At 45.0% G+C, this 24,804-nt stretch overlaps 1 protein-coding gene across 2 annotated transcripts in view; it reads right to left on the reverse strand.

Moving 5' to 3' along the window:
• The window catches only part of ppp1r1b (protein phosphatase 1, regulatory (inhibitor) subunit 1B), a 75,500-nt gene that overhangs the window by 38,521 nt on the left and 12,175 nt on the right, over positions 1 to 24,804 (reverse strand). Inside the window, exon 2 of one of the 2 annotated variants that reach the window (XM_068013041.1) lies at positions 5,547 to 5,636. The exons of the other annotated variant lie outside the window; for it this stretch is intronic. The gene's annotated coding sequence lies outside the window, so the exon portion shown is untranslated. The remainder of the gene's footprint in view (positions 1 to 5,546; positions 5,637 to 24,804) is intronic. 2 annotated transcript variants of the gene reach the window in all.

Genomic DNA, 24,804 nt, shown 5'->3' on the forward strand with positions numbered 1-24,804 from the left:
AATTGCATCCAGTTCTGGTCACCGCACTTTAGGAAGGATGTGAGGGTCCTTGAGAGGGTGCAGAGGAGATTTATCAGAATGGGTCCAGGGATGGGGGATTTTAGTTACAAGGTTAAGTTGGAAAAGCTGGATTTTTTCTCCTTGGCACAAAGGAGATTGAGAGGAGATTTGATAGAGGTATACAAGATTATGACAGACTTAGATAAGTTAGACAAGGAAGAACTGTTCCCATTAACTAATGGTACAAGGACTAGGGGACACAGATTGAAGATTTTGGGCAAGAAATGCAGGGGCATTATAAGGAAGCACTTTTTTACGCAGCAGGTGGTAATGACCTGGAACTCGCTGCCCATAAGGTGGTGGAAGCGGAGACGATCACTGACTTCAAGAGGAAGTTGGATGGCCACCTGAGAGAAATCGACTTGCAGAGCTACAGGGATCGAGTGGGGGAGTGGGACTGAGTGGATTGCTCTACAGAGAGCTGGCATGGACTTGATGGGTTGAATAGCCTTCTTTTGTGCCATAAATGACTCTATACCTCTATGATTCGCTCCCTCCATCACTGGTGCACAGTGGCAGCAGTGTGTACCATCTACAAGATTCACTCCAGAAACTTGCCAAGCCTCCTTCAACAGCACCTTCCAAACCTGCGACCTCTACCACCCAGGACAAGGGCAGCAAATACATGAGAACACCACCACCTGCAAGTTCCTCTCTCAGGCACATCCTGACTTGAAATTATATTGTTGTTCCTTCATTGTCACTTGGTCAAAATCCTGGAACTCCCTTCCTAACAGCACTGTGGGTATACCTACCCCACATGGACTACAGTGGTTCAAGAAGGTAGCTCACCACCACCTTCTCAAGAGCAATTAGGGATGGGCAAGAAATGCTGGCCTGGCCAGTGACACCCACATCCATTAAACAAATAAATGAAAAAAGATTCACAACCCTCTGAGTGAATCTTCCACACCTATTCTTCCCACTGACTCTTTGCTCTCGTGGGTGCACTCTGTATTTGTATGTTCTTTATACACTCTCTCTACAGACAGGAAATGTGTCATGTTAATTAAAAATAAAGATGGCCAAGCGCTTTGCTTGAACCTTCCCTCCACACGCACAGTGTGTTGTTCCATCAGTCCCTCTGACAATTAAGAGACCCCACACCATCACCAATCAGTGACCAAGGACCCCACACCATCACTAATCAGTGACCAAGGGACTCGACACCATCAGGCCAAAATCCATGCTAAAGAGAGTGCGAGGGAAATAGACAGACAGACAGACAGAGAGAGACAGAGAATGGCAGAGGTAGAGGGTGGGATTTCCATTCTGGGGTCAGGAATCTGACGTGAGACGAGTTCCGGGTTCTAACCCCTTACTGCCTGTTCCTGATACATCATAGAATCATAGAATGTTTACAGCACAGAAAGAGGTCACTTGGCCCATTGTGTCTGCACCGGCCGAAAAACAGGTCACCCAGCCTAATCCCAACTTCCACCATTTGGTCCGTAGCCCTGCAGGTTACGGCACTTGAGGTGCATATCTGGACTCCTTTTAAATGAGTTGAGGGTTTCTGCCTCAACTACCCTTTCAAGCAGTGCTCTTGGTCCCCCAAAAGTAATTTAAAACTTCTCAGAGCTTCTTTGGCTCAATGTTCAGGATTGGGCTGGGATTGATACAGGGCTCAGAATTAGAGAGCCCAGAGGTAAGGAAGTGTGAGGTGATTGGTGAGTAGCTGTTGAGTGTTTTCTTTGTCCATTTCAGGGACAAGTCTTAAGTTTATTTCTCGTGAGTTTAGTTAATCTAATAAATAGAGGCATGGCAGGGCACCTCAGTTCTGTCAAATGCGTTTCCTGTTCCATGTGGGAACTCCTGGATGGTTCTCATGTCCTGGACAACCACACATGCAGGAAGTGTCATGAGCTGGAGGAGCTCGAGCTCCGGGTTTCAAAGGCTGAGAGTTTCATGGACAGCACATTTCTGGATGTAGTCATCCTGCAGCTTAATGGCATGCAGGAGGAGAGGGAATGGGTGACTGCCAGGATGTAAAGGAGGACCAGGCAGGTAGTGCAGGAGTCCCCTGAATGCATCTCACTCGCCAACCAGCATTCCATCTGAATACTGGTAAAGGCTATGGTTCCTCTGGAAAACTTACCAAATTAGTAACTAGTTAACTAATCAAATAAATAAATAAGGATAGATAGATATGGGAGGGCAGGTGGTGTGCCGTGACTGCAACATGTGGGAGTTGTGGAAAACATTGTGACCCTGGATAGACCTGCAGTGTCTGCAGCTTGAGCAACTTTGACTCAGAGTTGTTGAGTTAGAGTCCGAACTACAGACATTGCAGAGATTCAGGGAGGGGAAGAATTACCTGGACACTTTGTTCCAGGAGGCAGTTACACCCCGTAGGTTAATTCGAACTTTAGAGTTGGTCAATGGTCAGGGACAGGACAGTGTGACTGTGAGTCAGACAGTTATGGGGACCCAGGATGTAGTGATGGAGAAGTCTCAGCCCCTGAATTTGAGCAAGAGGTATGAAGTAGTTGCTACCTGTGTGGATGAGAACAATGACTGCAGGGTGGATATGCAAACTAACCATGGCAGGAAGCCATTCAAGAAGGAGAATGAAAAGGAATATGGCGGTGATAGGGGACAGTATCATTGGGGGATAGATACTGTTCTCTGCATCTGTGACCTGGAGTTCCAAAGGTTGTGTGGCCTGCCTGGTGCCAGGGTTTGAGACATCTCCTCGATATTGGAGACGAACTTGGAGTGGGATGGGGAGGATCCAGTTGTTGTGGTTCACTTAGGAACCAACAACATAGGTGGAACTAGGAATGATGTCCTGCTGAGAGAGTTTGAGGAGTCAGAGTCCAAATTAAAATGCAAAACTTCAAAGGTAATAATCTATGGATTGTTACCTGAGCCACGCACCAGTTGGCCTAGTTTCAAGCAGATTAGAGAATTAAACACAAAGCTCAAAGAGCGGTGTGGGAAGAAGGGGTTTTGATTCATGGGGCACTGGCACCAGTACTGAGGGAGCTGTTCCATTGGGATGGTGTCCACTTAAACCAGACTTGGATCAGTGTCCTGGCAAATCCTTTAATTAGAGCTGTAGATAGAGCTTCAAACTAAAAGAGGAGAGGGGTCAGGTGAAGAGGCATTTAGAAATCTGAAGAGAAAAGTTGAGGCAATAGAACAGTGTAACAATTTGGATGAAGACTAGCAGAGTGGGACAGGAAGGGGCAGAGAGTTTAACTGTAATAGCAAATCAGCAAATAAGGTCCATGCAAATAATCATAGTAAAGAAAAGGCTCTTTAATTGAATGCACGAAGCACTCATAATAGCATAGATGAACTAATGGCACAAAGAGAGATAAATGGTTTAGATCTAATCACTATTACAGAGACATGGTTACAAGGTGACCAAGGTTGGGAAATAAATATTCCAGGGTACACAACGTTTTGAAAAGACAGGCAGAATGGAAAAGGAGGAGGAGGAGAAGGAGGAGGAGGAGCCTTGATAGTAAAAGATAACATAAGGACAGGAGTGAGAAAGGATCTTGGTTCAGAAGATCAGGAAGTACAATCAGTATGGGTGGAGATTAGGAGAAGTAAAACATTGGTTGGAGTAGTTTATAGGCTCTCTAACGGTAGTTATACCATGGACAGAGCATTAAGCAAGAAATAATTTGACATTGTAACAAATGCAATGCAATAATCATGTGGCATTTTAATCTTCATATGGACTGGACAAATCAAATTGGCAAAGGTGGTCTGGAAGATGAATTTGTAGAATGCTTGCAGGCCAGTTTCCTGGAACAATATGTGGTGCAACCAACTAGGGAGAAAGCTACCTTAGACTAGTATTATACAATGAGGCAGGTTTAATTAGTACTCTCATAGTAAAGATCCTCTGGGAAAAGGTGATCATATTACAATTGAATTCCATATTAAGTTTGAAAACCTACTCTTCTTAAATCTTAAACTTAAACAAAACCAATTACTTAGGTATGAGTGGAGAGCTGTCTAAGGTTGATTGGATAAATGGACTAAAAGATAAACAGTGGGAAACACCTAAAGAAACAATTCAAAATGTTCAACAAAAATACATTCCATTAAAAAACTAAGCAAGAAAAGATCCAGCCATGGATTACTAGGGCAGTTAAGGATAGTATTAGATTAAAAGAAGAGGCTTATATGTTGCAAAGAATAATAGTGAGTCTGAGGATTGGGAATATTTTAGAAACCAGTAAAGGGCCACCAAAAAGTTATAAAAAGATGGGAAAAAATAAAATATAAGAGTAAACTCGCCAGGAATATAAAAACAGATTGTAAGAGCTTTTACAAGTATATAAAAAGGAGGAGTAGCAAAAGTAAATGTTGGTTCCTGAGAGGAAGAGACAGGAGAAATTATCATGGGGAATGAGGAAATGGCAGAGACATTGAACAAATATTTTGTGTCTGTCTTCACAGTGAAAGACACAAGTTTTATACCAGAAATAGAGGGTAACCAAGGGGCTAATAAAAGTGAGGAACTTAAGGTAATTAATATCAGTAGAGAAAAATGTATTTGAGAAACTTAAAGGGACTAAAAGCTGACAAATCCCCAGGACCTGATGGCCTACATCTCAGAGTTCTAAAAGAGATAGCTACAGAGATAATAGATGCACTGGTTATGATTTTGCAAAATTCCCTAGATTCCAGAACGGTCCCAGCTGATTGGAAGTTAGCAAATGTAACACTGCTGTTCAAGAAAGGAGGGAGAGAGAAAACAGGGAACTTATAGGCCAGTCAGCCTGACATCAGTCATCGGGAAAATGCTGGAATCTATTATTAAGGAAGTCTTAAAAGTGCACTTAGAAAATCAGAGTATGATCAGACAAAGTCAACATGGTTTTACAAAAGGGAAATCATGTTTGACTAACTTATTAGAATTTTTTGAAGATGTAGCGAGTAGGTTAGATAAAGGGGAACCAGTAGATGTAGTATAATTGGATTTCCAAAAGGCATTCAATAAAATGCCACACAAAAGGTTAATAGGCAAGATAAGGGCTCATGAAGTTGTGGTAATGTATTAGCATGGATAGAGGATTGGTTAACAGACAGGAAGCAGAGAGGAGGGATAAACAGGGCATTTTCAAGTTGGCAGGCAGTGAATAGTGGAGTGCCGCAAGGATCAGTGCTGGGGCCTCAGCTATTTATATTCCATATTAATGATTTAGACGAAGAGACCGAGAGTTTGCTAAGTTTGCTGATGATACAAACGTGGGTGGAAATGCAAGCTGTGAATAAGAACCAGAGAAGCTACAAAGAGATATAAACAGGTTGGGCTGGATTTTAAGGAGCCCTCGACATCAGAGTCCATGACCGGGGAGCCTGAAGATGGCCCTGGACAAGTCAATGCTGGCAGGGCCTGGCCTGATCCTCCCGACGTCGGCAGTGGCAGCAGGGCACCATGGCGACCCCTCACCGCTCGGTGACGGGATGACAATCACCGAAAGCAAATGAATAAAATGAATAGATTTACATGTACTTACCCTTAATCTTGATGGCCCACTGCGATTGTCTGCCCGGTGGCCGGCACTCCCACGCCTTCGGGTCTCCGTCTGTGGTAATGAGGCGCCACACTGGTGGGGAGGGGGAAGGAGGTAAGTTTATCAGCGGGGGAATGGGGTCAAATAAACGTCATGGATGTCGGGGATGTGGGGAAGGGTTGTACTTTAAACTTTATGCAGTTTGGAGCGGGAAGGTCAGATGTTACAGGTAAGTGTTTTGGGGGGGTAGAAAGGGCAAATAGTTAATTTAATTGTTATTGGTGGAAGTGGGAAAGAGGCAAATGAAATGTATTTATTTAATTTTATTCAATCTGTCTTGAAGTATTTAAATAAGCTGGTAGGGCTAACAGACCTGTAAGAATGGTGCCAGCGCCTGCTCACAGGCAGCTGAAGCCATCGCTGGGGATGGACAGCCCATCCCCTCCATGTGATTGGGCGGGGGGGGGTGTGCCCATCCCCTCCATGTGATTGGGCGGGGGGGTGTGCCCGCCCCCTCCATGTGATTGGGCGGGGGGGTGTGCCCGCCCCCTCCATGTGATTGGGCGGGGGGTGCGGCCCGCTCCCTCCATGTGATTGGGCGGGGGCTGTGGCCCGCCCCCCTCCATGTGATTGGGCGGGGGGTGCGGCCCGTCCCCTCCATGTGATTGGGCGGGGGGTGCAGCCCGCCCCCTCCATGTGATTGGGCGGGGGGTGCGGCCCGCCCCCTCCATGTGATTGTGCGGGGAGTGTGGCCCGCCCTGGCTATTTAAATGAGCCGCAGCGCTTGAGATTGCGGCCTGCTATTTTTGGAGCTCACCGCTAAGATCAGCAGTGAGTTCATAAAATCCATCCCGTTAAATGAAAGGGCAACAAGGTGGCAGGTGGAGTATATTGTGGGGAAGTGTGCGGTTAATCACTTTGGTCATAAGAATAGAAAGGTGTGACAGAATAAACTTTTTTTTAAAAGGTGTGAATTTTATAAATGCTGATGTTCAGAGACTTGCGAGTATTTGCACAAGGAACACAGAAAGTTAACATGCAGGTACAGCAAGCAATTAGGAAGGCACATGGCATGTTGACCTTTATTGCAAGGTGATTGGAGTACAGGAATAAGGAAGCCTTGCTACATTTGTACAGGGTTTTGATGAGATCACAGCTGGAATACTGTGTGCAGTTTTGGTCTCCATATTGAAGGAAGGATATATTTGCATTGGAGGCAGTGCAGCAGAGATTCACTAGATTGGTTCCTGGGATGAGAGGGTTGTTGTATGATGAGAGGCTGAGTAAATTGGGCCTGTACTCTCTGGAGTTTAGAAGAATGAGAGGTGATCTCATTGAAACACACAAGGTTTTGAAGGGGTTTGACAGAGTAGCCACCGAGAGTTTCTTTCCCCCTGGCTAAGGAATCTAGAACACAAGGGAACAGTCTCAGGATAAGGGGCCAGTCATTTAGGACTGAGATGAGGAGAAATTTCTTCATTCAAAGAGTTGTGAATCTTTGGAATTCTCTACCCCAGAGTGTTGTGGAGAGAAGATGTTCCATTGTTGAGTATATTTAAGACAGAGATCGATAGATTTTTTGGTCTCTCAGGGAATCACGGGTTGTGGGGTGAAGATGGCAAACTGGAGTTGATGTAGAAGATCAGCCATGATCATATTGAAGGCGGAGCAGGCTCGATGGGCCGAATTGTCTACTACTGCTCTTATTTCTTACATTCTTATGAGTGCAGTCAGAGGCAGGTACATGGCACAATGGATGGCTCAGCTGTGCAGCGGGGGAGGAGGAAGGTGAGGCCTCAATAGTTAGTGGAAGAGACAGGAATTTCTGCGGCTCAGACCCGACTGAAGGTAGGTATGTTGTCTCCCTGGTCCAGGGTCCAGGATATCACTGAGCAGCTGCAGAACATTATGAGGGTGGGAGGGTGAACAGCCAGAGGTCATAGTCCATATTGGTATCAATGTCAAAGGTAGAAAGAGGGATGAGGTCCTGCAGGCAGATTCAGATTTCTAGGAAAGGAATTAAAAAGCAGAATCTCAAAGATAGCTATCTCCAGATTACTCTCAGTGCCACGCCCTGGTCAGTATAGAAATAGGAGGATAGTGCAGCTGAATGAGTGGCTGGAGAGTTGGTGCAGGAGGGAGGGCTTTAGATTCCAGGGGCATTGGGACTGGCTCTGGGGGAGGTGAGACCTGTACAAGCCGGACAGGTTGCACCTTAACAGGGCTGTGACTAATATCTTGGTGGGGAGGTTTGCTGGTATTATTGGGTAGGGCTAGCACCAGGTTAAGAATGGAATGGAAACCTGAGTGTAGATTTCGAATTAAGGGAAGTAAAATTGGAAATAGAAGGCAGAAAATTAGTTAGCAAGTATGGAAGATCGAGGAATCAAAGGAAAGAAGACAACAAAGGAGTTGTCAGTGATTAATGATATATATTTCAATGCAATGAGTCTAGTGAATACGACAGATGAGCTGCGGACGCAGGTAGACACTTGGAAGTATATCATAGCTGTTACTGAAACATGGCTTAAAGAAGGGCAGAGAATGGCAGCTCAACGTTCCTGGTTACAGGGTTTTCAGATGGGATAAAGAGAGAGAGTTAAAAAAGGAAGGGATTGCTGCAATAATGACAAGAGATAATCACAAGCTGTGAAGAGGGATGCCAATGCTAGAGGGAACATCAAATGAAGCCATATAGGTTGAACTGAGGAACAAAACAAAAGGGACAATCATAAAAACAAAATACTGCAGATGCTGGAAATCTGAAATAAAACCAAAAAAGTGCTGGAAATACTCAGCAGGTCTGGCAGCATCTGTGGAGAGAGAAGCAGAGTTAACGTTTCAGGTCAGTGACCTTTCATCAGAACTGGCAAAGGTTAGAAATGTAACAGGTTTTAAGAAATAAAGTGGGGGTGGGTCAAAAGATAACAAAAGGGAAGGTGTTGACAGGGCAGAGTCAGAGAGAATAACTGACAAGGAGGTCATGGGGCAAAAGCAAAGACAAAGAGTGTGTTAATGGTGTGTCATAGAGTTATACAGCACAGAAACAGGCCCTTCGGCCCAACGCGTCTGCGCCGACCATCAAGCACCCATCCAATCTAATCCCATTTTCCAGCACTTGGCCCATAGCCTTGTATGCTATGGCGTTTCAAGTGCTCATCTAAATACTTAAATGTTGTGAGGGTTCCTGCCTCTGCCACCTGTTCAGGCAGTGTGTTCCAGATTCCCACCACCCTCTGGGTGAAAACATTTTTCCTCAACTCCCCTCTAAACATCCTGCCCCATAACATAAATATATGCCCCCTGGTTATTGACCACTCCACAAAAATAAACAGTTTCTTCCTACATAATCTATCAATGCCCCTCATAATTTTGTATACCTCAATCATGTCTGCCCTCAGCCTTCTCTGCTCTAAGAAAACAACCCTAGCCTATTCAGTCCCTCTTCATAGCTGAAACGCTCCAGCCCAGGCAACATCCTGGTGAATCTTTTCTGCACCCTCTCCAGTGCAATCACATCCTTCCTATAGTGTGGTGACCAGAACTGTACACAGTACTCCAGCTGTGGCCTAACTAGCGTTTTATACAGCTCCATCATAACCTCCCTGCTCTTATATTCTATGCCTCGGCTAATAAAGGCAAGTATCCCGTATACCTTCCTAACCACTTTATCTACCTGTGCTGCTGCCTTCAGTGATCTATGGACAAGCACCCCAGGGTCCCTCTGACCCTCTGTATTCCCTAGAGTCCTACCATCCATTGTATATTCCCTTGCCTTGTTAGTCCTCCCAAAATGCATCACCTCACACTTCTCAGGATTCAATTCCATTTGCCACTGCTCCGCCCATCTTACCAGCCCATCTATATCGTCCTGTAATCTAAGGCTTTCCTCCTCACTATTTACAACACCACCAATTTTCGTGTCGTCTGCGAATTTATGCAGACCTCCTATGATCATACCTCCTATCTCTCTTTGGCCTCCTTGTCTCGAGAGACAATGGGTAAGTGCCTGGAGGTGGTCAGTGGTTTGTGAAGCAGCGACTGGAGTGGTTAAAAAAGCCAATTCTAGAGTGACAGACTATATTCACATCTAAATCATTAATGTACACTACAAACAGCCAGGGTCCCAGCACCGATCCCTGCGGAACCCCACTGGTCACAGGCTTCCACTCGCAAAAACAACCCTCGACCATCACCCTCTGCCTCCTGCCACGAAGCCAATTTTGGATCCAATTTGCCAAATTGCCCTGGATCCCATGGGCTCTTACCTTCTTAACCAATCTCCTATGCGGGACCTTATCAAAAGCCTTACTGAAGTCCATGTAGACTACATCAACTGCTTTACCCTCATCTACACATCTAGTCACCTCCTCGAAAAATTCAATCAAATTTGTGATACATGATCTCCCCCTGACAAACCATGCTGACTATCCCTGATTAATGGGATTAGGTAGACAGGTCAGGTGTCTTTAATGCATCGGTGCAGACTCGATGGGCCGAAGGGCATCTTCTGCGCTGTATTGTTCTGTGATTCTGTGATTCTGTGAATCCCTGCCTCTCCAAGTGGAGATTAATCCTGTCCCTCAGAACTTTTTCCAATAATTTCCCTACCACTGATGTCAGACTCACTGGCCTGTAATTACCTGGTTTATCCCTACTACCCTTCTTGAATAATGGTACCACATTCGCCCTCCTCCAGTCCTCTGGCACTTTTGCTGTGGCCAGAGAGGATTTGAAAATTTGTGACAGAGCCCCTGCAATCTCCTCCCTTGTCTCACATAACAGCCTGGGATACATCTCATCTGGGCCTGGGGATTTATCCACATTTAAGCCCACTAAAACAGCTAATACTTCCTCTCTTTCAATGCTCATTTGTTCAAGTATATCACAGTCCCCCTCCCTGATCTCTACAGCTACATCGTCCTTCTCCATAGTGAACACGGATGAAAAGTAATCATTTAAAACCTCACCTATATCCTCCGGCTCCACACACAGATTGCCTCTTTGGTCCCTAATGGGCCCTACTCTTTCCCTGGTTATCCTCTTGCCCATAATATACTTATAAAATGCCTTAGGATTTTCCTTTATCTTGGCCGCCAGTGTTTTTTCATGTCCCCTCTTCGCTCTCCTAATTACTTTTTTAAGTACCCCCCACTACATTGTCTATACCCCTCTAGTGTCTTCGCTGTTTGCAGCCCTCTGAATCTGCCATAAGCCTCCTTTTTTTCCCTTATCCAATTCTCTATATTTTTTGACATCCAGGGTTCCCTCTACTTGTTGATCCTACCCTTCACCTTTACAGGAACATGTTGGCCCTGAACTCTCACTCTTTCCTTTTTGAATGACTCCCACTGGTCTGATGTAGACTTTCCTACAATTAGCTGCTCCCAGTCCACTTTGGCCAGATCTTGTTTTATCAAAATGAAATCGGCCTTCCCCCAATTCAGTACCTTTATTTCTGGTCCATCTTTGTCCTTTTCCATAACTACCTTAAATCTTACAGAGTTATGGTCACTATCCCCGAAATGATCCCCCACTGAGACTTCTATCTCTTGTCCAGCTTCATTCCCCAGGATTAGGTCCAGTACTGCCCCTTCTCTTGTAGAACTCTCTTCGTACTGGCTCAAAAAACTCTCCTGGATGCACTTTAAGAATTCCGCCCCCTTTAAGCCTTTTGCCCAAAGACTATCCTAGTTAATATTGGGGAAGTTGAAATCCCCTACTATCATTACCCTATTATTTTTACACCTCTCTGAGATTTGCCTTCATATCTGCTCCTCTATCTCTCCCTGACTGTTTGGAGGCCTGTAGTACACTCCCAGCCAAGTGATTGCCCCCTTTTTGTTTTTAAGTTCTACCCATATGACCTCATTTGAGGAACCTTCTAAGATATCATCCCTCCTTACTGCAGTAATTGACTCCTTGATCAACAGAGCAATGCCATCTCCTCTTTTATCCCCTCGCCTGTCATGTCTGAAGATTCTATACCTGGAATATTGAACTGCCAATCCTGCCCCTCCCTCAGCCATTTCTCTGTGATAGCAATAATATCATAATCCCATGTGCTAATCAATACCCTCAATTCATCTGCCTTACTAGTAAGACTCCTTGCATTCTTTTCACAGAGAGTGGTGGGTGCGTGGAATGCACTGCCAGCGGTGGTAGTAGAAGCAGATACATTAGGGACATTTAAGCGACTCTTGGATAGGTACATGGATGATAGTAGAATGAAGGGTATGTAGGCAGTTTGATCTTAGAGTAGGTTAAAGGGTTGGCACAACATCGTGGGCCGAAGGGCCTGTACTGTGCTGTACTGTTATATGTTCTATGTTCTAAAATAGATGCAATCCAGACTTGCATTATTTGCTTGAGCCTTATCAGGTATATATTTGCTCTGCCTTCCAGACTGACTGAGCTTCTCTTCTATATTTGACTGTGCATCACCTCCTACTGTACCTCCACTCTGTATCTTATCCTCCTGTAAAATTAGTTTAACCCCCCGCCCCCCCCCCCCCGGCCCCCCAACATCATTAGCAAACCTCCAAGCAAGGATGCTGGTTCCGTTCCGGTTCAGGTGCAACCCATCCAACTTCTACAGGTCCCACCTTCACCAGAAACAGACCTAGTGATCCAGGAAACTAAAGCCCTCCCTCCTGCACCATCTCCTCAGCCACACATTCATCTGCTCTATCCTCCTAGTCCTATACTCACTAGCACGTGGCACTGGGAGTAATCCAGAGATTACAACCTTTGAGGTCCTACTTTTTAATCTGCTGTCTAGCTCCCTAAATTCTTTTTGCAGGACCTCATCCCTGTTTCTACCTATGTCATTGGTACCAATGTGGACCACGACCTCCCGCTGTGCACCCTCACCCTCCAGAATACTCTGTAACCGCTCGGTGAAATCCATAACCCTTGCACCAGGGGGGCAACATACCATCCTGAAATCACATCTACAACCACAGAAACGCCTATCTGTTCCACTAAGCATAGAAACCACGGCCACTATTGCCCTCTTGTCCCTTTTTCTCCATCCCAGCACAGCTGAGTCAGCCATGATATTCCGGTTATGACTCTCGGTGTGGTGAAATACAAAGCGTTAGTGCAGAGAAAGGGTTAAATGGCAGAATAATGAAAGTCCTAGCCACAAGCAAAAACATGAAAAAAACATGAAAAAAAAAGTAGGCAGGCACATGGTAAAAAAAAGTGTAATGATGAAACAAACTAAAATCAAATGAAATACAAATAAAAAATATAAAGTAAAATTTAAAAAAGGGAGGCCCCAGTCATGCTCTGAAATTATTGAACTCAATGTTCAGTCCGGCAGGCTGTAGTGTGCCTAATCGGTAAATGAGATGCTGTTCCTCGAGCTTGCGTTGATGTTCAGTGGAACACTGCAGCAATCCCAGGATAGAGACGTGGGCATGAGAGCAGGGGGGAGTGTTGAAATGGCAAGCAACCGGAAGCTCAAGGTCCTGCTTGCGGACTGAGCGGAGATGTTCTGCAAAGCGGTCACCCAGTCTGCGCTTGGTCTTCCCAATGTAGAGGAGACCACACTGTGAGCAGCGAATACAGTATACTACATTGAAAGAAGTACAAGTAAATCGCTGCTTCACCTGAAAGGAGTGTTTGCGGCCTGGGATAGTGAGCAGAGAGGAGGTAAACGGGCAGGTATTGCACCTCCTGCGATTGCAGGGGAAGGTGCCATGGAAAGGGGATGAGGTGTTGGGGTTAATGGAGGAGTGGACCACGGTGTCACGGAGGGAATGACCCCTTCAGAATGCTGACAGGGGAAGGGAGGGGAAGATGTGTTTAGTAGTGGCATCACGCTGGAGGTGGCGGAAATGGTGGAGGATGATCCTTTGGATGTGGAGGCTGATGGGGTGAAAAGTAAGGACAAGGGGAACCCTGTCACGGTTCTGGGAGAGAGGGGAAGGGCTGAGGGCAAAGGTGCGGGAAATGGCCCTACACGGTTGAGGACCCTGTCAATCAAAGTGGGGGGGAATCCTCGGTTAGGGAAAAAGGAGGTCATATCAGAAGCACTGTCATGGAAGGTAGCATCATCAGAGCAGATGCATCCGAGATGAAGAAACTGGGAGAATGGGATGGAGTCCTTACAGGAGGCAGGGAGTGAAGAAGTGTAGTCGAGGTAGCTGTGGGAGTCGGTGGGCTTATAATGAATATTAGTAGACAGCCTATCCCCAGAGATGGAGACAGAGAAGTCGAGGAAGGGAAGGGAAGTGTCGGAGATGGACCATGTCCAGGTGAGAGAAGGGTGGAACTTGGAAGCAAAGTTGATAAAGTTTTCCAGTTCGGGACGGGAGCAGGAAATAGCACCGATACGGTCATCAATGTACCGGAAAAAGAGTTGGGGTGGAGGCCTGATTAGGACTGGATCAAGGAATGTTTGACTTTTCTTACAAAAAGACAGGCATAACTAGGACCCATACGGGTATCCATAGCAACCCCTTTTACTTGAAGGAAGTGAGTGGAGTTGAAGGAGAAGTTGTTCAATGTGAAAACAAGTTCAGCCAGGCGGAGGAGGGTGGTGGTGGATGGGGACTGGTTGGGCCTCTGTTCAAGGAAGAAGCAGAGAGCCCTCAAACCGTCCTGGTGGGGGATGGAGGTGTAGAGAGATTGGACGTCCATAGTGAAGAGGAGGCGGTTAGGGCCAGGAAACTGGAAATTGTCAAAATGATGTAAGGCGTCAGAAGAGTCACGGATGTAGCTGGGAAGAGACTGGACCAGGGAGAAAAGATAGAGTCAAGATAGGAAGAAATAATATATAAGGTGGTCAAGAAGACATATGGGATACTTTCCTTTATTAGCCAAGGCCTAGAGTATAAGAGCAGGAAGGTTATGCTCGAACTGTATAAAACACAAGTTAGGCTGCAGCACTGTGTACAGTTCTGGTCACTGCATTACAGGAAGGATGTAATTGCACTAGACAGGGTACCGAGGAGATTTACGAGGATGCTGCCAGTACTGGAGAATTTTCATTATGAGGGGCGGCACAGTGGTTAGCACCGCAGCCTCACAGCTCCAGCAACCTCAGTTCAGTTCTGGATACTGCCTGTGTGGAGTTTGCAAGTTCTCCCTGTGATCGCGTGGGTTTCTGCTGGGTGCTCCGGTTTCCTCCCACAGCCAAAGACTTGCAGGTTGAAAGGTAAATTGGCCATTGTAAATTGCCCCTAGTATAGGTAGGTGGTAGGAGAATTGAGGGAAGGTGGGGATGTGGTAGGGAATATTGGATTAATGTAGGATTAGTATAAATGGGTGGTTGATGGTCAGCACAGACTCGGTGGGCCGAAGGGCCTGTTTCAATGCTGTATCTCTCTATGACTATGAGGAAAGATTGGATAGGTTGGGGTTGTTTCCTTTGGAACAGTGGAGGCTGAGGGGAGATTTAATTGAGGTGTATGAAATTATGAGGGGCCAAGATAGAGTGGATACGAAAATCCTATTCCCCTTAACAGAGAGGTCAATAACCAGGGGACAGAAATTTAAAGTAATTGTCAGAAGAATTAGAGGGGAGTTGAGGAGAAACCTTGTCACCCAGATGGTGGTGGGGACAGGAACCCTCATTGCATTTAAAAAAGACTTGGAAATACACCTGAAGTGCCATAACCTACAGACCTAGAGATGGAAAGTGGGATTAAGTTGGATAGCTCTGCAGAGATGATGGGCCAAGTGACCTCCTTCTGGGCTATAAATTTCTATGATTCTAAGGGGTGAGAGTGGGCCAGTGGGATTAATTTGGGATTGATACAGGGCTATGGGGAGAGAGTGAGGCAGTGGGATTAGTTTGGGGATTGATACAGGGCTATGGGGAGAGAGTGAGGCAGTGGGGTTAGTTTGGGATTGATACAGGGCCATGGGGAGAGAGTGGGGTTGTGGGATTAGTTAAGGATTGATACAGGGCTATGAGGAGATAGCAGGGCCGTGGGATTAGTTTGGGATTGATACAGGGCCATGGGGAGAGAGTGGGGCCGTGGGATTAGTTTGGGATTGATACAAGGCTATGGGGAGAATGGGGCAGTTGGATTAGTTTGGGATTGATATAAGGGTATGGGGAGAGTGGGGCAGTGGGATTAGTTTGGGATTAATACAGGGCCATGGGGAGAGTGGGGCAATGGGATTAGTTTGGGATCGATACAGGGCTATGGGGAAAAAGGGGCAGTGGGATTAGTTTGGGATCGATACAGGGCTATGGGGAGAGCGGGGCAATGGGATTAGTTTGGGATCGATACAGGGCTATGGGGAAAAAGGGGCAGTGGAATTAGTTTGGGATCGATACAGGGCTATGGGGAGAGAGGGGCAGTGGGATTAGTCTGGGATTAATACAGGGCTATGGGGAGAGCGGGGCAATAGGATTAGTTTGGGATCGATACAGGGCTATGGGGAAAGAGGGGCAGTGGGATTAGTCTGGGATTAATACAGGGCTATGGGGAGAGCGGGGCAATAGGATTAGTTTGGGATCGATACAGGGCTATGGGGAAAAAGGGGCAGTGGGATTAGTTTGGGCGGGCTTTAGCAAAAGCCTGCACAGACGTTATGAGCTGAGGCAGAAGCAGAGATAGGTGATGTTACTGAGGTGGAGTTAGGCAGTCTGAGTGATTTAGAGGATATGGGGTTTAGGGTTATACCAGAAGATGAGGTTATGAACAGTCTGGGTTCAGCCTGAACTGTGACCAGGGACAGGGATGGAGTCCGTGACTAGAAAATATTGTTTGTGGCGGGGACTGAATACAATGGCTTCAGCCTTCTCAATAATTAATTGGAGGGAATGTTCTCTTGGCCAGTACTGTTAAAACTTGTCGAGTACCATATAATCAAAATAAAATTGAATTGATTCAATCACTGCAAATCACTGCTCTGATAACACATTGCATTACACTATATAACACAGCCTTCAACTCACTGACTGCAACATAATCAGAGATTGGCGAGTAATTGTAAGGGAACAGAACCTCCTGTGTCACTCTCTGTTTGCAACACCTCCGCATAACACCTCTTATATGCTAATTTCTATATTCAAATTATTGCAGTGCAAATTGGCTCATATTCAAATTTCCCCTTTAATTTATTCATACTCAATGCAAATTTCTTTCTGATGATTGGCTGATATGCAAATTTAGTGGCTTAAATATTAATTTGTTTAAAAGGTGTAGCCAAGCCGAGGAAACCAATCAAATGACTCAAAAATTCAATCCTTTTCTCTCAATCTTTTTCTCTGTAACTGAAATTTCCAATATCTAAAATCAGGCTTTAAATTCAATAAAAAGCTCAAAGACTACAAGTTTCACAATTGTCATGCTAGGCTCCCACCTGCCAAGAATGAAGCACGTTAATTTTGTCATGAACATTGACTTTTAACTATTGTTGGAGTGAGGAAATGACTTGTTAAACAGATCAACTGTGGCTGGAATAAACATTTACATAGTAACAGACATCGAAGGTGAGGAAGCACATTCCAGGGCCTGCTACGGAGGACTGGTTAGATCAGCTGGTCACATGACTAACTGGCTGTTCCAGGGTTTTCTTTTGAACTAGCCACAGAGAGTTTGAACTCAGAAAGACTGTTTGCTCCTGGACTGAGAAGATCTCTCCTGTCTGCTCCCATCTCTTTCTCACAAGCCTCTGAATCCACTGAAGAAACAAGAACTCCGAGAGAGAAAAGTCTCCTACAGTGAACAAGGTTTAAGAAGAATACTAGGCCCCAACGAAAAGCAAGATCTACCTACAATCAAGGACTCTGCAGTGAGTTCGAAGAACCGTAATAAAAACTCTTCAGATATTGCCTCAAATGTTTTCCACTTTACTTCTGCATTTTTCTGTCTCTATTTGTATGTATGTATCACGTATGCAATGCTAGCGTGGCTACGTCGTGTATCCGTAGACACCAACCGAATTAGAGTTTAAGTTCAAGTTTAATAAATTTCAACTTTTCCTCTTTAAATCTAAGAAAACCTGCTTGTGCTGATTTCTTTGCCTTATAGTTGGAAAGGGGTGAACAAGGATTCACCAAGGGGGAGCTAAAAACAGTGTGTTTAAAATTAAACCCTGTTACGGTAAGACCAGGTGAAGGCTGAGAGGGAACCCTAGACTTTCTCACCTGGTCGTTACACGATAATATTATGAAGTTGTTATGTTAAGGAGTGAGTGCCTGTGTACCCTGACCTTACTCTCCTTAAACAGCCAGCAAATCAACTCATTGAACTTTTTCCCTGTAAAAATGAGACAATGACAGAAATCATTAACATCAGAAATTCTATTTTAGACAAATCCCAGGAACTTTCAGATCAACCATAAGGCAGGTTATTTAGAGGACAGAATCTTAAAAACTTTCTTCTGTGAGGGCCAATGGTCCCAGGTTTTATTCTCAGTTAATATGTATAAATCACAGATGGTGATTGTTTACAAAAATACATTTCTATCTCAGTACAAAAGCTTATTTTGAATCATAGCACAGAAGGAGGCCATTCAGCCCATCGCACTTGTCCTGGGTTTATTGAAAGAGCTATCCGATTATTCTCAATCCCCTACTTTTTCCCCAAAGCCCTGCAAATTTCTCCTATTCAACTATTTACCCAATTTGCTTTCGAAAGATATTATTGAATCTTTCACTAGCCTTTCAGGCAGCACATTCTAAATCATAACATCTCCCTACATTTCAAAAATTCTCCTCATCTCCCCTTTAGCCCTTTCTGAGTGTATAATTGTTTCCCCAAAATATCAGCAAATAGGAATTGAAGAATCTTTTTTGAACTTAAGTTTCACATCAAAATTACCAATATCTTATTTTACCAGTACCTGGGCGAGAGTTGGAAAAGCATCTGATTACCAGTTCTGTATATTTTAAATTTCCTAAAGGTAAGATTATTAATTAATTTCTAAATTCTTTCACTGAAGATTCCATTTTCAAACCTCAGTCACACATGGAAACAGCATCAATATGAACTTTCAAATGTTTTAAAGCAAATTTTGACAATGAAAAACATGGGGGTTGTGCATACGTTGCCTTGTCTTTGCCAATATCCCACACCACATCTTGCCCCCTCCAGCATGCACCATCCCACTTCTTGCCCTGCTCTATACCCTATCCCTGCCCCTTCTTACCCTTCCCCTGCCCTGTAGCTCTCTTCCCTTCACCACCCTGCTCCCTGCCTTGCTCACTGCCTGTCCTTCCCCTTGTCTGGTTCTGATAGGTTGCACTGTGGTTGCACAGGTAGCTCCTAATCTAGAACCTACAAATGTTACCAGACCCAATCTATAAGTCATAGAGTCATTTACAGCACAGAAGGAGGCCTTTCGGCCCATCGAGTCCATGCCAGCTCTCCACAGAGCTATGCAGTCAGTCCCACTCCCCGGCTTGATCCCTGTAGCCCTGCAAATCTATTTTCTTAGGGGGCCATCTAACTTCCTCTGGAAGTCATTGATCGTCTCCGCCTCCACCACCCTTGTGGGCAGCGAGTTCCAGGTCATTACCACCCGCTGCGTAAAAAAGTGCTTGCTCATATTCCCCCTGCATCTTTAGCCCAAAACTTTCAATCTGTGTCCCCTAGTCTTGTACCATTAGTCACTGGGAACACCTTTTCCTTGACTAACTTATCTAAGCCTGTCATAATCTTGTACACCTCTATTAAATCTCCCCTCAATCTCCTTTGCTCGAAGGACAACAACATCAGCTTTTCCAACCTAACCTTGTAACTAATATCCCCCATCCCTGGACCCATTCTGATAAATCTCCTCTGCACCCTCTCAAGGACCCTCACATCCTTCCTAAAGTGCGGTGACCAGAACTGGATGCAATTCTCCAGTTGGGCCTTACCAGAGCTTTATAAAGGTTCAGCATAACTTTCCTGCTTTTGTACTCAATACCTCTGTTTATGAAGCCCAAGATCCCCATATGGTTTATTAACCACTCTCTCAATATGTCCTGCCACCTTCAAAGATCGATGCACATGCACCCCCAGGTCCCTCTGTTCCTGCACACTCTTTAGAACGGTGCTATTAAGTATATATTGCCTCTCCCGATCCCTTCTGCCAAAATGCATCACCTCACAATTGTCAGTATTAGTTTCCATCTGCCACCTGTCTGCTCATTCTGCTAGTCTATCTATGTCCTATTGCAGGCGGTTCATATCATCCTCACTGTTTGCCATATCTCCAAGTTTGGTATCATCAACAAATTCTGAGATTCTACTCTGTATTCCAAGACCCAAGTCATATATATATATATATATATATTTATATGTAGCAAAATAAGCAGTGGTCCCAGCACTGACCCTTGGGGAACACCACTACCATCCTCCAGTCTGAAAAGCAACCATTTACTATGACTCGCTGTTTTCTGTCCTTAAGCCAATTTTTTTTATCCAATTGGACACTGACCCTCCTATTCCATGAGCCTCAATTTTGTTCACCAGCCTTATCAAATGATTTCTTAAAATCCATATAAACAACATCCACCGCATTCCCTTCATTAACCTTCTCTGGTACTTCATTGAAAAATTGAATTAGATTAAACCATAAAACCATAGAAAAATTATGGTACAGAAGGAGGCCATTCAGCCCATCATGTCCGTGACGGACGAAAAATCTAGCGCCCAATCTAATCCCACTTTTCAGCAACTGGTCCGTAGCCTTGCCAGTTACAGCATTTCAGGTGCAGGTCCAGGTACCTTTTAAAAGAATTGAGGGTTTCTGCCTCCACCACTGATCCTGGCAGTGAATTCCAGACACACACCACCCTCTGGGTGAAAAACGTTTTTCCTCATGTCCCCTCTAATTCTTCTACCAATCACCTTAAACCTATACCCCCTGGTAATTGACCTCTCTGCTAGGGAAAACAGGTCCTTTCTGTCTACTCTATCTAGGCCCCTCATAATTCTGTACACCTCAATTAAGTCACCCCTCAGCCTCCTCTGTTCGAAGGAAAACAATCCTAGCCGATCCAGAACTAGATAATGAAGTCAGCGTGACTAAGGGGAAGAGTAGACAGGGAGCAGATGATGAACGCAAAGGGACTGGTGGTCTGAGGTGCATTTGTTTTAATGCAAGAAGTGTAGTAGGTAAGGCAGATGAACTTAGGGCTTGGATTAGTACCTGGGAGTATGATGTTATTGCTATTACTGAGACTTGGTTGAGGGAAGGGCATGATTGGCAACTAAATATCCCAGGATATCGATTCTTCAGGCGGGATAGAGAGGGTGGTAAAAGGGGTGGAGGAGTTGCATTACTGGTCAAAGAGGATATTACAGCTGTGCTGAAGGAGGGCACTATGGAGGACTCGAGCAGTGAGGCAATATGGGCAGAACTCAGAAATAGGAAGGGTGCGGTAACAATGTTGGGGCTGTACTACAGGTCTCCCAACAGCGAGCGTGAGATAGAGGTACAAATATGTAAACAGATTATGGAAAGATGTAGGAGCAACAGGGTGGTGGTGATAGGAGATTTTAATTTTCCCAACATTGACTGGGATTCACTTAGTGTTCGAGGTCTAGATGGAGCAGAATTTGTAAGGAGCATCCAGGAGGGTTTTCTAGAGCAGTATGTAAATAGTCCAACTCGGGAAGGGGCCATACTGGACCTGGTGTTGGGGAATGAGCCCGGCCAGGTGGTTGAAGTTTCAGTCGGGGACTACTTTGGGAATAGTGATCACAATTCCGTAAGTTTTAGAATACTCATGGACAAAGACGAGAATGGTCCTAAAGGAAGAGTGCTAAATTGGGGGAAGGCCAACTATACCAAAATTCGGCAGGAGCTGGGGAATGTAGATTGGGAGCAGCTGTTTGAAGGTAAATCCACATTTGATATGTGGTAGGCTTTTAAAGAGAGATTGATTAGCGTGCAGGAGAGACATGTTCCTGTGAAAATGAAGGATAGAAATGGCAAGATGAGGGAACCATGGATGACAGGTGAAATTGTGAGACTAGCTAAGAGGAAAAAGGAAGCATACATAAGGTCTAGGAGGCTGAAGAAAGACGAAGCTTTGAAAGAATATCGGGAATGTAGGACCAATCTGAAAGGAGGAATTAAGAGGGCTAAAAGGGGTCATGAAATATCTTTAGCAAACAGGGTTAAGGAAAATCCCAAAGCCTTTTATTCATATATAAGGAGAAAGAGGGTAACTAGAGAAAGGATTGGCCCACTCAAGGACAAAGGAGGAAAGTTATGTGTGGAGTCAGAGAAAATGGGTGAGATTCTAAACGAGTACTTTGCATCGGTATTCACCGAGGAGAGGGACATGACGGATGTTGAGGTTAGGGACAGATGTTTGATTACTCTAGGTCAAGTCGGCATAAGGAGGGAGGAAGTGTTGGGTATTCTAAAAGGCATTAAGGTGGACAAGTCCCCAGGTCCGGATGGGATCTATCCCAGGTTACTGAGGGAAGCGACAGAGGAAATAGCTGGGGCCTTAACAGATATCTTTGCAGCATCCTTAAACACGGGTGAGGTCCCGGAGGACTGGAGAATTGTTAATGTTGTCCCCTTGTTTAAGAAGGGTAGCAGGGATAATCCAGGTAATTATAGACCGGTGAGCCTGACATCAGTGGTAGGGAAGCTGCTGGAGAAGATACTGAGGGATAGGATCTATTCCCATTTGGAAGAAAATGGGCTTATCAGTGATAGGCAACATGGTTTTGTGCAGGGAAGGTCATGTCTTACCAACTTAATAGAATTCTTTGAGGAAGTGACAAAGTTGATTGATGAGGGAAGGGCTGTAGATGTCATATACATGGACTTAAGTAAGGCGTTTGATAAGGTTCCCCATGGCAGGCTGATGGAGAAAGTGAAGTCGCATGGGGTCCAGGGTGTACTAGCTAGATGGATAAAGAACTGGCTGGGCAACCGGAGACAGAGAGTAGTAGTGGAAGGGAGTTTCTCAAAATGGAGACGTGTGACCAGTGGTGTTCCACAGGGATCCGTGCTGGGACCACTGTTGTTTGTGATATACATAAATGATTTGGAGGAAAGTATAGGTGGTCTGATTAGCAAGTTTGCAGACGACACTAAGATTGGTGGAGTAGCAGATAGTGAAGGGGACTGTCAGAGAATACAGCAGAATATAGATAGACTGGAGAGTTGGGCAGAGAAATGGCAGATGGAGTTCAATCAGGGCAAATGCGAGGTGATGCATTTTGGAAGATCCAATTCAAGAGTGAACTGTACAGTAAATGGAAAAGTCCTGGGGAAAATTGATGTACAGAGAGATTTGGGTGTTCAGGTCCACTGTTCCCTGAAGGTGGCAATGCAGGTCAATAGAGTGGTCAAGAAGACATACGGCATGCTTTCCTTTATCGGACGGGGTATTGAATACAAGAGTTGGCAGGTCATGTTACAGTTGTATAAGACTTTGGTTCGGCCACATTTGGAATACTGCGTGCAGTTCTAGTCGCCACATTACCAAAAGGATGTAGATGCTTTGGAGAGGGTGCAGAGGAGGTTCACCAGGATGTTGCCTGGTATGGAGGGCGCTAGCTATGAAGAGAGGTTGAGCAGATTAGGATTATTTTCATTAGAAAGACGGAGGTTGAGGGGGGACCTGATTGAGGTGTACAAAATCATGAGAGGTATAGACAGGGTGGATAGCAAGTGGCTTTTTCCCAGAGTGGGGGATTCAATTACTAGGGGTCACAAGTTCAAAGTGCGAGGGGAAAGGTTTAGGGGGGGATATGCGTGGAAAGTTCTTTACGCAGAGGGTGGTGGGTGCCTGGAACGCATTGCCAGCGGAGGTGGTAGACGCGGGCACGATAGCGTCTTTTAAGATGTATCTAGACAGATACATGAATGGGCAGGAAGCAAAGAGATACAGACCCTTAGAAAATAGGCGGCATGTTTAGATAGAGGATCTGGATCGGCGCAGGCTTGGAGGGCCGAAGGGCCTGTTCCTGTGCTGTAATTTTCTTTGTTCTTTGTTCTTTGATCCAATCTTTCCTCATAGCTGCAACTTTCAAGCCCTGGCAACATTCTTGTAAATCTCCTCTGTACTCTCTCCAGAGCAATTATGTCCTTCCTGTAATGTGGTGACCAGAACGGTACGCAATACTCCAGCTGTGGCCTAACCAGCGTTTTATACAGTTCCAGCATCACATCCCTGCTTTTGTATTCTATACCTCAGCCAATAAAGGAAAGCATTCCATGAGCCTTCTTCACCACTTTATCTACCTGTCCTGCCACCTTCAGGGACCGGTGGACATGTACCCCAAGGTCTCTCACTTCTTCTATCCCTCTCAATATCCTCTCGTTTATTGTGTATTCCCTCGCTTTATTTGCCCTCCCCAAATGCATTACCTCACACTTCTCTGGATTGAATTCCATTTGTCACTTTTCCACCCACTCAACCAAACCATTGATGTCATTCTGGAGTCTACAGCTATCCTCTTCATTATCAACTACACGGCCAATTTTTGTGTCATCAGCAAATTTCCCAATCATGCCTCCCACATTTAAGTCCAAATCATTAATATATACCACAAACAGCAAGGGACCCAACACTGAGCCCTGTGGAACACCACTGGAAACAGCTTTCCATTTGCAAAAACATCCGTCAACTACTACCCTTTGTTTCCTCTCCCTGAGTCAATTTGGGATCCAACCTGCCACATTCCCCTGTATCCCATGGGCTTTTATTTTACTGACCAGTCTGCCATGTGGGACCTTGTCAAATGCCTTACTAAAATCCATGTAGATCACATCCACTGCACTACCCTCATCAATCCTCCTTGCTACTTCATCAAAAAGCTCAATTAAGTTAGTAAGACATGACCTTCCCTTAACAAATCCATGCTGACTATCCCTGATTAATTCGTGCCTTTCTAAGTAACAGTTTATCCTATCTCTCAAAATTGATTCTAATAATTTTCTAATAATAATTCTAATAATTTTCCCACCACCAAGGTCAGACTGACCGGCCTATAATTATTTGGCCTATCCCTTTTTAAACAATGGTACAATGTTCGCAGACCTCCAATCCTCTGGTACCTCACTTGTATCTAGTGAGGAGTTGAAGATGATCCTCAGAGCATCCGTTATTTTCTCCCTGGCTTCCTTTAACAACCTGGGATGCAAAATATCTGGTCCTGGTGATCTATCCACTTTCAAGGATGTCAGACTCTCTCGTACTTTCTCTCTCATTATGCTTATCATATTTAATATTTCACACTCCTCCTCTTTTACTACAATGTCTGCATCATCCCTTTCCTTTGTAAGACAAAGTCCTCATTAAGAATCTGTATCCATGCACAAGTTCCCTTGT

The sequence above is a fragment of the Heterodontus francisci genome, chromosome 33, assembly GCF_036365525.1.
Source record: "Heterodontus francisci isolate sHetFra1 chromosome 33, sHetFra1.hap1, whole genome shotgun sequence".
Taxonomy (NCBI): Eukaryota; Metazoa; Chordata; class Chondrichthyes; order Heterodontiformes; family Heterodontidae; genus Heterodontus; species Heterodontus francisci.